Here is a 14,322-nt window from a genome sequence, read left to right on the forward strand (position 1 = left end):
TTGCTGCAGCCCTAGCCTGGCTCAGCTCACATCCCATTCAGCTATTGGGCACACCCATGGGTGCTGTGGCTTAGTTTAGCCCGACTGTCCCCAGACCTGGCCCACATGTATGTGAGCAGGTGCCACTGCCTTGTCCAACCTGGCCTAGCCCCTGTCCTAGTTCTTGTGCTCACCAGCAATGGGTATAGCCTAGTAGCAGGGGGAACGGCCACAGTTCCCCTTCCAGGCATGTTCTCAGCTCTGGATCTTGTGCCTGTCAGAGAGTACTGCAGTTCAGCCCAACATGACTCACACCCAGTCCTGGCACTTGCCAGCTGGTGCTGTGGTCTAGCCCAGAAGACCTGCAAACATTCTTGCTTTCATGAATGCCAGGGGATGTGACAGCTTAGCATAGCCTAGCCTGGCTCACCCTAAATACCAGCTCTCACACTCACCTGTGGAAACAGCAGCCCAGCAAGGGAGTCCCCGAAGTTCTATCAGGCCGACTTCCAGCCCAAGGTCTTACGCATTCCAGGGGATGCTGTGGCCCAGTCTGAGATGGCTCGCCCTCAGTCTATATGCTGTAGCCAGCAGGTTCTACAACTTGGTTTAGCCTGGCCTACCCCCAGCTCCAGCTCTCACCAGTAGGTGCAACAACCTAGCCCACTCTGGCCCAGCCTCAGCTCTCATGCAAACTGGTAGGAATTGTGGTCTAACTTAGCCTGGCCTGTACCTCATCTTGGCTCTCACTTGTGCCAGTGTGTGCTGTGGATTGGCCACCTCCAGCCCACCCACAGAGCTGGCTCACATATGGTGATGAGTGCTGCAACCAAGCCTGGCCTGGTTTGCCCTTAGGTCTGGTTCTTGGTTCGCTAGCAGGAGCTGCAGCCTAGCAGGGGAATTCCCCGAGTTCCCCTACCAAGTCCATTCCCAGCCGTGGATCTCCTGTGTATCGGTGGGTGCTTGGCACTAACTGGTGGGTACTGCGGGCTAGCCTGACTGGCCTACACCCATTCCGGTTCTGATTGATAGGTTCTACAACTTACCCCAGTCTGACCCAACCTGAGAGTCGGCTGTCATGTGGCCCGAGAGGTGCTGTGATCTAGTGCAGGTGGTCCCAAACCCATTCGGGCTTTTGTGAGTGCCAGTAAGTGCTGCAGCCTAATCCAGTCTGGCCCGATCCCAGACACAGCCCAAACACATGCCAATGGGTGCTGCATCATTACCCACAGGGTACCTGTGGGTCCTGTAGCCTGACCTAGCCCAGCTGCCTCTCAGCTCCAGCTCCTGTGTCAGGTGAGTTCTGTGGTTCATCCTGGCTAGGCCCAACACCACCCCAGCTGTCCACGTAAACCTATGGGTACTGTAGTCTGTCCTACAGAGGGGAATCCACAAGTCCCCTGCAGAATCTGTCCCCAGATTCTATTCTCTCACTTTCTGGTGGGTGCTGTGGCCCACCCTCTGCTCCGACCCTCAAGGATGGGTACTGTTACCTGGTTCAGCCAGGCATCCCCCCCTAGCTGTAGCTTTTGTGTGCACCAGCAGACGGCAGGCAATGCTATTTAACCCGGCCCAGATCTCCCACGAGGGTGGATATCTTGGCATGACCCGGACATGCCCTCCAGCTTCCCCCCTCTAAACCACTGTGTCTCAGCTCGCTTGCCTACCTATGAATGCAGTGGTCCAGTCCTTGGAAGACCCTAGAAGTCATTTCTCTGCTGTCAAATATGCCCTCAGCTGCCCCTACTCTAATATGCCCCCAGACCCCTTTCCCTGGGCAATCTGCAGCCCCTCAACCTAGGGGCTGGGGTGGTATATTCCAGCCTGGTGTTCCCACCTTCTTTACATATCTTTAAGAAAGAGAGAATAAGCTGCTATGCAGGGACACTGATATAGTTAACATAAATTTGGCATTAACCAGGCCCAGAATACCCACCAGCTACTGGCTGCTTTTTCTCCCAGCAATGTGACACAAGGCAACCTCAGCAGTTGCCTACAGCTGAGGGGTAGTTACTACTCGTATTGTGGCCAAATGATATCTATTTTTTAAAAAAAAGATATATTTACTTTTTATTGCAAAGTCAGATATATACAGAGAGGAGGAGAGACAGACAGAAGTATCTTCCGTCCGATGATTCACTCCCCAAGTGACCACAACAGCTGGAGCTGGACCGATCTGAAGCCAGGAGCCCAGATCCTCTTCCAGGTCTCCCACGTGGGTGCAAGGTCCCAAAGCTTTGGGCTGTCCTTAACTGCTTTCCCAGGCCACAAGCAGGGAGCTGGATGGGAAGTGGAGCTGCCGGGATTAGAACTGGTGTCCATATGGGATCCCGGTGTGTTCAGGAGAGGACTTTAGCTGCTAGACCACGGTGCCAGGCCCAATGATATCTATTTGTGTGTGTGTATGTGTGTGTTTAATTTATTTTGTTTTATGACACAGTTTCATAGGCTCTGGGATTCCCTAAATCTCTCCCCATGTCCTCCCCCCCCATATTGAATTCCTCCATATTGTTGCAGTAGTACAGTCATATCCAGTCATGATTCCTTCATTGCGAGCATCCACCATGCAGAGAGGCCAGCCTCTTATTGTCCAGATAAATTCAGCAGTTTCCTTGGGAGACCATCCCTGGTCTGAAAGCAGAGCTGGTAGAATATCATTCCCTCCAATGAAAAGCCACAACACAACTTCAACAACAATTTACAACAATGATATCTATCTTTAAAAAAAGATTTATTTATTTATATTGGAAAGTCAGATTTACAGAGAGACAAAGATCTTTCATCCTCTGATTCATTCCCCAGATGGTCACAATGACTGGAGCTGAGCCAATCTGAAGCCAGGAGCCAGGAGCTTCTTCTGGATCTCCCATGCAGGCACAGGGTCCCAAGGCTTTGGGCCATCCTCGACTGCTTTTCCAGGCCACAAGCAGGGAGCTGGATGGGAAGTGGAGCAGCTGAGACACGAACCGGCGCCCATATGGGATCCTGGTGGTTGCAAGGTAAGCACTTCAGCCATTAGGCTACCTTACCAGGCTCTATGATATCTATTTTTAATGTCGCTAGTTAGTATCTTCCACCCATTGATCTATTCCCCAAATGGCTGCAATGACCAGAGCTGAGCCGATTCAAAACCAGGAGCCTCTTCCAGGTCTCCCACATGGCATAGGGGTCCAAGGCCTTGGGCCATTCTCTGCTGCTTTCCCCTGCCGTAAACAGAAAGCTGGATGAGAAGTGGAGCAGGTGAGGCTCAAACCTGTGCCTGTATAGGATGCCAGTGCCACAGAGTAGAGGATTAGCTTACTGTACCACCGCACCAGTCCTAGTCCCCTTCTTCGTCTTACTAATTTTTTTTATTAATTATTTTGCATTATGTGACAGTTTCATAGGCTCTGGGAATCCCCCCACCCCTCCCCCTCCCCTCCCCCCTGGTGGCTTCCTCCACCTTGATGCAGTATTTTTTTTTTTTTTTAGATTTTACATTTTATTTAGTACAGAACTTGTTCAAGAAAAGTTCATATTTTAGAATTTATCACATGTTGGGAAAATAAATTGAAAGCAAAATGTCATTTTTTTAGTCTCAACATTTTATGAGGAGGAAAAACTTCAAACCATGTATAACAACTTCTGTGATACAATCAAGAAGATGAAGTACATAGAGGAAAAAAATACCAGAGAAAAAATGAGATAAAGTAGCTCACTTTTATTGAACATTTAAAAATAAGAGTTAATAATAATAAAAGGCTTTAACATGTAACAGGGACATTTCTTATAAATTTGGATCTATTGTGACTAATGTTAAAGCAAAAATCTTGTAATCATTACTTTTAACTACCATATTCTGTAAATGAAGATTAAGAAAGTTTAAAAGATGTGAACAAATATCTTTTATTTTTTTATTTTTTTTATTAATTATTTTGCATTATGTGACAGTTTCATAGGCTCTGGGAATCCCCCCACCCCTCCCCACGCCCCTCCCCCCTGGTGGCTTCCTCCACCTTGGTGCAGTATTACAGTTCAAATTCAATCAAGATTCTTTCCTTGCAAATGTATACCAAGCATAGAGTCCAGCTACTTATTGCCCAGGTGGGTTGAACAGTCTTAACATTTTTTTAACGTCTATCCTCTTTCTCCCTCTGTCCCTTCCTTTTCCTCTCCCTCCCTTCCTTCTTTCCTCTGCGTAGGACTCACAAATCCTTATTTTAATTTGCAGGTTAAAAACAATGCTAGGTGCACCATACAATAGTAGTATATTTACAGACCTGTGTCAAAATCAGCCCGATCTAATTTTAGGACATTTCCATCACCACAAAGGAAAACTCGTGCCCTTGAGCAGTCAACCACATTTCCCACTAATTGCTTTCTGTCTCCAGAGATTTAGCTATTCTGGACATTCCCTATAAATGGAATCACACAATATGTGGTCTTTTGTGTCTTTCTTTTCACTGAGCAGATTTTTAAAAATTGTGGTGCAACTCACATGATGTGAAATGTACCGTCTTAGCCATTTTTAGGCATCCAGTTAGTTCAGTGGCATTAATCACAGTGCCATGGTTGTACAGCAAATACCACCATTCAGCTCCAAAACTGAGTTTCATCTCTCTCAGCTGAAGCTCCATATCCGTTAAACACTAATCCCCTCTTTCCTCCCCTCCCCCTCCCCCTGGCAATTTCTATTCTATTTTCTTTCTTTTGGTGGGGGGACAATGATATTAGGCTTATTTATTTTTCTTTTTTTTTTAAATTTATGATAGTTTCATAGGCTCAGGTATTTCTCCTTCCTTTCGCTCCTCCCTACTCACCCCCCCGATTTTCCCCTGTATTATTACAATAGTATAATCCTTTAATAACAGTCACAAGTCCATCATTCTGCTATTTAAGTGTATCCTGCTATTGTAGAAATCTACTGTAGGTATAGACGATGGTAGAAAGTCCAGCATCTTATTGTGAAGATGTATTTAGCAGTTTCACTGGGAGTCCTCTTTTATTCAGGAGTAGAGATGCATGCTGCGGTGTATCTTCACTTCTCGGTATGCTGGTCTCCATTACACAGCTCCTCTAAATGAATCTAATCACTCTCAGAAAGTTACCCACCCCCTAAAAAGTGGAGTCATCTTTTATTTCGCCTTTGGAGCCTAGTGTATCTTCCATGGTAAGGTGGAAGGTTCATCTGCATTGTGGTGTGTCTTTTGTGTTCAAGGTTAAGTTACATTTCATGTATGTATAGCTCACATTTTGTTGATCCACTCATTCATCATGGACACATAAGTTGCTTCCATCTTTTTGGCTACTTTGAAAAAATTTTAAAGATTTATTGATTTATTTATTGGAAAGGCAGATTTACAGAGAGCAGGAGAGACAGAGAGAAAGATCTTCTGTCTGCTTGTTCACTCCACAGTGGCTGCCATGACTGGAGCTGAGTTGATCTGAAACCAGGAGCCAGGAGCTTCTTCCAGGTCTCCCATGTGGGTATATGGGCCCAAGGGCTTGGATCATCCTCCACTGCTTTCCCAGGCCATTAGCAGGGAGCTGGAGGGAAGTGGAGCAGCCATTGTTGCTTTTTCACTCAACAGAGTGCCCTGGAAATCACTCCTCCCAAGCTTATGGATTTCATCCTCAGTCATTTTGTAACTGCATAGAATTCCACCGTGAGCACGTACCACCGTTTATTCAACCACTGGGTGTGCATAGGAGCTGCTGTTGTTTCTGGTATTGTCCGGTTATGAACCATGCAGTCACTTTGTGCACATGTGTTTTCACTTCTGTGGAAGTGCCTCTTCTCTTCTGGGAGTGGGATTGATGGGACAATTGAGAAATGCAGTTTTGTTGGATGAAAAAAATCCCTCTCTACTGAGATTGTACAAAGGATGCTTCAAAAAGCACATAAGAAAATCTCCTTTTCACAAAAGAAATGAGGCAGCCTTTCTTGCTGCCATCCAATAGTCTGTGTTGGTTTTTAAGATTGAGGGATCGAATTTCACAAAGACTGTTTATATATTAATACATATATATTAGAATTCTTTTTAAAAAATATTTTATTTCCTTATTAGATAGGCAGTTATACAGAGAGAAGGAGATAACAGAAAGAGAGATCCTCCATCCAGTGGTTCACTCCCCAAGTGAACACAACAACCAGAACTGAAGTGATCCAAAGCCAGGAGCCAGGAGCTTTTTCTGGGTCTCCCACATGGGTGCAGGGTCCTAAGGCCTTGGGCAGTCTTCTACTGCTTTCCCAGGCCACAAGCAGGGAGCTGGATGGGAAGTGGAGCAGCTGGGACATGAACTGGCATGATTCGGGATCCTGACAGATTAAAGACGAGGACTCAGTTGGTAGGCTATTGCACTGGGCCTACAAAAACTGTGTTTTGTAGAGAGATTTATAATTTCCCCATTACTGGAAGCTCTGCTAGTGGCTATAACCTCCCATGCTGGACTGCAAGCTGCCGTGGGAGCTACCCATTTTACAGAGGCTTAGATGTTCTTAGCAATCTGAGGGGGGCCATCTGCAGACAGATATCTGGCCCATAGTCTGTGTGTGCTACCGGCCATTGTAGAGATGACGTGTTTATGTCTCTGTGGGATCTCCAGCTCCTCCCTAGGCACCCACTGAGAAAGAGAAACCTGACCTCTGAGTGGCGTGTACTAGGAGGACTTGGTGTCCTGTTGAACTTGAGCAAGTTCACAAAGCATCCACAATAGATAAGGCTACTCTGTGACCCTTACGGATGGAAACAAACAAACAAACAAACAAAACAAAACAAAGAAAACAAACCCTACGATATCTTGGCTGAGCACAGGCACATGAATGTTTTCAAGTCAGAAAGATGATCAAATAGTCCCCCTAACCTGACTAAAATGCTGCTTTTAAAAAAATTTATTTATTTATCATTTAGCTTTTATAGCCTTAGCCTCCACTCATAAATGCCCTCCTTTGAGATAAGAGTTTGAGACAACCTTGCATAGACTTAAACCCCCTCCCATTTCCTGTCCAGAGCCAAGTGCTGCTTCCTAAAATCCTCCTCCAATCACATAATGCAAGTGCAAAGCCTACGGTTTTATCACCCTTTGTAGTGTGTGTGTGTGAGTGGGTGTTTATGTTCAATGAGAGAGAGAGAGATATCTCCCAGCCCTAGTTCACACTCAAATGTCTGGCAGGATGAAGCTGGGAGCCAGGAACTCCACCTAGGTAGCAGGGATCTAACCATTTGAATCATTGCCATTGCCTGACAGGGTGCATGTCAGCATGAAGACAGAATGGAGAGCAGAACTGGGACTTGAAGGCAGGCACTTTGATATGGGATGTGGGTGTTCCAACAGGTGGCTTAACTGCTGTACCAACTGTTTGCTCTGTACCGTGTGTGCTTCCTTTTGGGGCAATGAGCAAGAAACCCAACTTGTTCAACTACAGATACGCTCTTTGGCTGGTGGGCTTGGACAGCACTTACAGAAATGGTTGCAAGTTCAAGGGATCTTTAGAACCCCATTTATGAATTCCCCCAGTTCACAAATTCCTGATTAAGTGGTTTTGAGCCTATAAAGGTCAGTAGTGTCACTAAATGGTTGGACTAACTGAGGTCTAGACAGATGAAGTGAGTTCTTTCAAGTCCCCACCACCTTGTCTCGAACAGATAGGGTCTACAGACCTTATCACACAGCAGTGTCTGTCTCACCACTAGAGAGTGAACCTGGGCCGGACTTTCAGGTGCTGTCTGGCAAGTGCTGGCTACAGCAGTACTCTATCATCAACCAGCTGACTAGCAGGTGTTGTGAGGCTGGGCAGGGTTGGTGCTGCTGGCTTCTCTGTGCTTGGAAAGTGCTTGGAATGGGGTTGCTACAGGACTCTGCAGTTTTGCAGGTGGGCACTTAGCCTGTTGCCCTTGGCTTTGGCCTCTCACCTGCACATCGCTTTTCCTCTTCTCTCAGCTGGGTCCTCTGCACAGGATCTAGCAAGCCAGGGCCTCCAGGAGCATCCATATCTCACCCTAGGTGAGCACCTATGATGCTTCAAGATTTGACTGCACCAACTTTATGTCCTGCTATGTGCAAGGCTGAGGGCTTTTGTTGTTCAGACCTGACTTCTGGAAGACAGGTAGTGCCGGGAACAGGGATTGGCTTGGCCACTGATCCCTGTCCCCTTTCAGGCAAGCCATTCCTAGGACACATTCCCAATTGTTCCCCTGACTGCCACTCTCTGGGAAAGAACTCTGTCCAGCAGCACTAATAGCAGCCAGCACTCCCGACACAGGTCTGGGATGGCTTCCTAGAATAAAAATCCAGAGATCACTACCTTCAAGGAAATTATTTTTCTTCCTTTTTTCTTTTTTATTTTTTAATAATCTTACTTAGTTGATTAGGGTACAAAGGGTCAAGGGCTACAGGGTGAAAGTTGGTAGTACCATTGTTTCCACACTAATATTATCATTTTACCCTGTATCTGGGGCGAGGGGAGTAACAAAGGGAAAAGCCCCACCCAACCTCCCACCCATCCCAGATCCCCAATGGGAGGCACGCTCTGAGGGTCCTGCTCAAGCAGTTTTGATAGTTCATCAGTTCTGAATTGCTGCCAGTCTCGTCATTCCAATTGTGATGAAACCTATTCAGAGTCCACTGGCTGACAGTCTCTTCATGGTTGGGGTTCTGAGATCAGCAGTTCAGTTGGAGGGATCTCCAAAGAAACTTCATCTGAGATGATCCCAGACCTGGTTCTTGTGTGAGTTTGCTAGTACAGAGTCCAACACCGTCCGTCTCCCCAATCAGCTTATGCACATGCTGGTCGTTGCAATTGCTGGGTCCGTTCTGTTTCCAGCCCTGTCTTCCTCGTGAACCAACGGGTGTTGTAGTCCAGCAGGAAATTATTTTTCTAAAAAAGATTTATATATGTGTTTATTTGAATGTGAGGTGGGGCATGGCATGATAACCTAGCAGTGAAAGTCCTTGCTTTGTACGGACCAGGATCCCATATGGGCGCCGGTTCTAATCCTAAGAGCTCCACTTCCCATCCAGCTCCCTGCTTGTGGCCTGGGAAAGCAGTCGAGGATGGCCCAAAGCCTTGGGTTCCTGCACTCACATGGGAGACCTGGAAGCAGCTCCTGGCTCCGGGCTTCAGATCAGCTTAACTCCCCGGCCGTTGCAGCCACTTGGGGAGTGAACCAGCAGATGGAAGATCTTCCTCCTCTTTCCTCCTCTGTATATCTGACTTTGTAATAAAAAAAAAATCTTAAGAAAAAAAGAAAGGTGAGGTGACAGGGGCTGTGGAGAACTTCCATCTGCTGGCTTACTCTCCAAACGTCCACAAAAACCAGGACTCAGCCAGGCAGAAACTGGGAACCAGGAACTGCTTCTAGGTCTGTCAGATGGGTTGCAGGGGTCCGAGTGCCCAGTCCATCTGTTGCCTTCCTAGGCGTATAAAAGGCGGATGGATTGGAAGTGGAACAGCTGTGACTCAAATGGGCCCTCAGATATGGGATGTCAGTGCTGCAAGTGTCATCTTAAACCTGGCCCCTAACAGAAATTCTTTGGGTCCCAGCTTGACCTTCTGGTATTCCTCTCCCTGGTAACTTGGCTGTGCGTCCTGACATTACCCTTCTGAAGGGCTACCCATATGTGCCTGATGCCCTGACCATGTGACATCCCTGGCACATGTCCCCAGAGCATGCGGTATTGACTAGACAGGATTGCATCTGCTTGCCCATTAGCCATCTAACCATGTAGCTGATCACCTGTCTTGGGGACAGTTCCTATAAATGGCATCCTTTCTGGGGAAAGGAGGCTAGTTAGAGTCCTTTTTTTTTTTTTTTTAAAAATTGTAGACTAGCAGTTTATTTATGTGTCTTTTCATCCCAGGCCTCTGGTGACACCCTCTGGGTACTGGTTCTTTAGTTCAAAAATGATCCACTGGTTCCCAAGGCAAGAGACTAAAGACACTGCTGAACTTTCTAGTGTCTTTCATTGTATGGGGCTTCCATACACCCCTATGCTTATACCCCACTCATTTTCTTTTCTTTTTAAGATTTATTTATTTTTGTTGGAAAGTCAGATACTCAGAGAGGAGGAGAGACAGAGAGGAAGATCTTCCGTCTGATGATTCAGACAAGCAGCCGCAATGGCTGGAGCTGAGCCAATCTGAAGCCAGGAGCCAGGAGCTTCTTCTGGGTCTCCCACGCAGGCACAGGGTCCCAAGGCTTTGGGCTGTCCTCGGCTGCTTTCCCAGGCCACAAGCAGGGAGCTGGACGGGAAGTGGAGCAGCTGAGACACGAACTGGTGCCCATATGGGATCCTGGTGCGTGTAAGGCGAGGACTTTAACCACTATGCTATCGTGCCGGGCCCGTCCACTCATTTTCCCAAGACTTACTCATATTGTCCCCTCTCGAATGCCCCTCCTTCCAGCTACTCCCCTTCCAGTGCCCCAGCAGACAGATCTGTCAACATTCAGTTAAGGTGTCATTGTCACAGTCGAGTGCTCCTTGGAACGATTCCTAGCATGGATAACTGAATCGTGTGGTGAATGTGCCCATGGATGTTTCTCTAACCAAATTCAAGGTTTGCAAGGGCAGGGAAGGAGCAGTGACTGAATCTCTGGCAATCATGAGCTCTGTGGGTGCATAAATATGTGTGTGGGTAGACAGGCAAATGAATGGACAGCGGGTAGGTGAGTAAAGGATGGAGGAGTGGATGCAAGGCTAGGTGAATGTTTCAGTGGATGAATTGTAGGGGAAGGACACCTCTAACATTCTTACCTGTCCCTCTGCTGCCTCACGTCCTTCCCTCAGACTCTCCCACACAGAGCTCTTTAATGGGCCAGAAAGACCCGACACTGCCACCCCCACCCCCTGCTGCCACTGTCCTTTCCACAAACCAGTGTTAGAAGCTGATGCTTGATGAACACACACCTACGCAACAGTTTGGGAGCTGAGAGGAACTGTGAGGCTGATGGGAGGTGGCGGGGCGGGGAGGACAGACAGATCCCTCTGAGAAAGGGATCCACACAGCCAGGAGCTCAGATGGGCCTGGGAGAGCCATCTGCTGTGAATGCAGACACAAGATCTGGAGGAGGCTGCTCTTGGCTCCCAGGCTGCCTCTGTGCTGCTGGATCTGATTCATACTTGCAAGTCTCCCCCAGAGATCCCCATTTTTTAGAGACAAACAGAGATCTCTGTCTGCTGGTTCAAGCCCAAGATGCCTACAATGACTGGGACTGAACCAGACCAGGTAGGGCTGGGTCTTCCAGGTTATGTGGGTGGCAGGAACTCAAGCCCTTGTGCCATCATCTGCTCCTTCCCAGGGTGTATATTTGCAGAAAACTGGCCTTGGGAGTAGAATCAGGCTGTCGTTCTGATGCAGGATGCCTTTTACTATGCTGTCTGGAATTCCAGCAGAAGGTTAAGTCATTCCCACTGAGGCTTTGCCTGTACTAGACAGTCTGTGCCACGATCCAGCAGCCTCTGGAAGTCATAGAAAGTCTAGAACAAATGACCTTTCAATGCGCCATAGGGATGGGGGGGCAAAATTTCTGGTGATTAAGAGAGATGGGGAGATGGGGTAACTCTACCCTGTGAAACTGAGGACCTCCAAATGGTGGAGGAGCTAAGGCTGCTGGTGATTTTACTCAGTGACTCAGGGGTGATCTACCTTGCTTCTTAGTAACTCAGAATTCCTTCCTTCTTCTACTAAATACCATCTTCAATAATAGCAAGCAAGTTCCACTTGCCTTTCATCTGTTTCAAGGGTGGGAGAGGGAAACAGAACACATGAACACAAACACACACGGAACCTTTGATCTATTGGTGCATTCCCCAAATGCCCACAACAGTTAGGGTGGGCTAGGCTTAAGTGAGGAGCCAGGAACTCTATCTGGATTTTTCACATAAGTGACAGGGTTGAGCGATTCAGTCATCACTACCTCCCAGGATACATTAACTGGAAGTCCCAGAGTAGTCAGAACTCAAACCAGCACTTGGGTAGGGAATGAGGTGTCCCGTGTGGTAGCTTAACCTATTGCGCCACAACATCAGCCCACCCCACTCCCCCTTTTTTTGTTTGTCTGTTTGTTTTTGGTGATGCTGTTCATGGTGCCCCCATAGCCCCACATGTGACAAGCTGAGTCCCCAAGTCCTAAGTTAATGGTCAATGGGGTGGAGACTTAATCCAGTTATGTTATCTGGGAGGTAGGCTTAAGTGTGAGGTCCTTAGGGAGATGGGCTAGTTCTCAAGACAATGTAAGCCTAAGTTGGGTTAGCGACTGGCTGTCTGCTGCCAGGCTCACCCTTGGCTTGCTCCTGCACCCACTCTCTGCCATTTCTGTCTTCCAGCTTTCCCAGAAGGCTAAACCATGTGTTCTGTTTCATAGTGCACTGTGAAACTCACAAGCCCATAAGCCAAAATCAGGCTCCTTCCTTCCCAATGTGCTTATCTTCCTTCCCAAGGAGGTGCTTTTGTAACAGTGGGCTAAATCCCACTAATATAGACTCACCTCACTTGGCTCCTGCATGTGTGGTTTTGGTCTCTTCGTAAATATACGTAGAGCTCCTAGACCATTAGATAAGCAATAGGGGTCTACTAGTCGCCCCCACCTCCAAACTGGGTTCCACTTCAAGGACTCCTGGCAGTGGTTTCACACATTGGAAAGCCTAACACATTTTCCCCTGGCAGTCTGTAGGGTTGAGCACTTTTTTTTAAAGATTTATTTATTTTATTACAAAGTCAGATATACAGAGAGGAGGAGAGACAGAGAGAAAGATCTTCTGTCTGATGATTCACTCCCCAAGTGAGCGCAACGGCTGGTGCTGTGCTGATCCGAAGCCGGGAACCTCTTCTGGGTCTCCCACGTGGGTGCAGGGTCCCAAGGCTTTGGGCTGTCCTCAACTGCTTTCCCAGGCCACAAGCAGGGAGCTGGACGGGTAGTGGAGCTCTTGGGATTAGGACCGGCGCCCATATGGGATCCTGGCACGTTCAAGGCGAGGACTTCAGTTGCTAGGCCACACCGCCGGGCCCAGTTGAGCACTTTTTTAAAAAGAAATTTATTTTATTTTTTATAATGTTTACATAGTTGAGAAGGATGCATGCCCATGTAGACCACTGAGTAGGGCGGGAAGGGTCGAGGAATGAGGAAAAGTAGATGAGACAATTGCTTCCAATTTTCTTTTTTTCCTGTATCTGTGGGTACCCAGGGATGGAGGATGAACACTCGGTGTCGTCCTAGGATCCCCGATGTGGAGCATGTTCAGAGGGTATTGCTTCAGGTGGTTTCAATAGTTCTGAGATACTTTTGATTTTGTTGCTCTAAGGTTGAGGAAATCCTTCCAAGATCCATTGGTTGATGCAGTCCACCTTAGAGTATCCATTTGCCAAGGTACTTGTTGTCAATGCTTGGTTGGGAGAGTTGTCCAGTTTGTTCTGCCTTCCATCCTTGGCCATTGTACCAGACGTCCCCTGCAGGCCTCAGTGAGCTGTCATGAATCCCATGTGCATCTGGGCATGCTGTCCACTGCACCATCTTAAGCAATCGAGGAAGCCTATTCTGACACATGCATTCCACAGTCAGAGCACAGATCCTGTAATCTTCCCCATTATTGAAGTTTTGAGTCCAGTGGTCCAGTGTGTGTGTGTGTGGGTTGTGTCCCCAAAGAAATATCACCAGAGGTGACCTCAACCTGACTCCTGTGAATGCCAGCCAGTGCAGGGTCCGGCTGTTTATCCATACGTCAACTTATACACACACTGGTGGTTGCAGTTGTCTGGTCAGTTCTGTCTCCAGCCCCATCTCAAATGCAAACCAATGGATGTTGCAGCCTCGCCTACTGCTACTGATCATACGCTTGGCCCTCATATACACTGGTGGGAACTGCAGCATAGTCAGAGCAACCCCCCAAAACCCCCACCATTCCTGCCCCCAGCCCTGGTTCCTGTGCATGCCAGTATGTGCAGCAGATTGGTCTGATCTGTCCCGCATCCCATTCGGCTTTTGTACACACCAGTGGGTGCTGCAGTTTAGCTTAGCCCAACCAACAGCACTATCCAGCCTACACTTATGTTGGCAAATGCTACCACCTGTTCAGCCAAATCCACCCCAAGCCCTGGTTCTCATGGTCACTGGTGGGAGCTGCAGCCAATCAGAGATGTGCCCACTCCCTACTAGACCCACTCCCAGCCCTGGATCTTGTACTTTCCAGATGGTACTGCAGTCTAGCCTGAAAAGACTTGCCCCCATTCCCAGCACTTGCCGACCAGCCTGCACTTACTCTGGTTAATGCATGCATCAGTGGATATGGTTGCTCAGTCCAGCCTGTCTCTTCCTGTAACCCAGTTCACATGCAGAATAACCAGTGTTGTAGCTCTGCCCAAGGGTT

The sequence above is a fragment of the Ochotona princeps genome, chromosome X (genome assembly GCF_030435755.1).
Source record: "Ochotona princeps isolate mOchPri1 chromosome X, mOchPri1.hap1, whole genome shotgun sequence".
NCBI lineage: Eukaryota > Metazoa > Chordata > Mammalia > Lagomorpha > Ochotonidae > Ochotona > Ochotona princeps.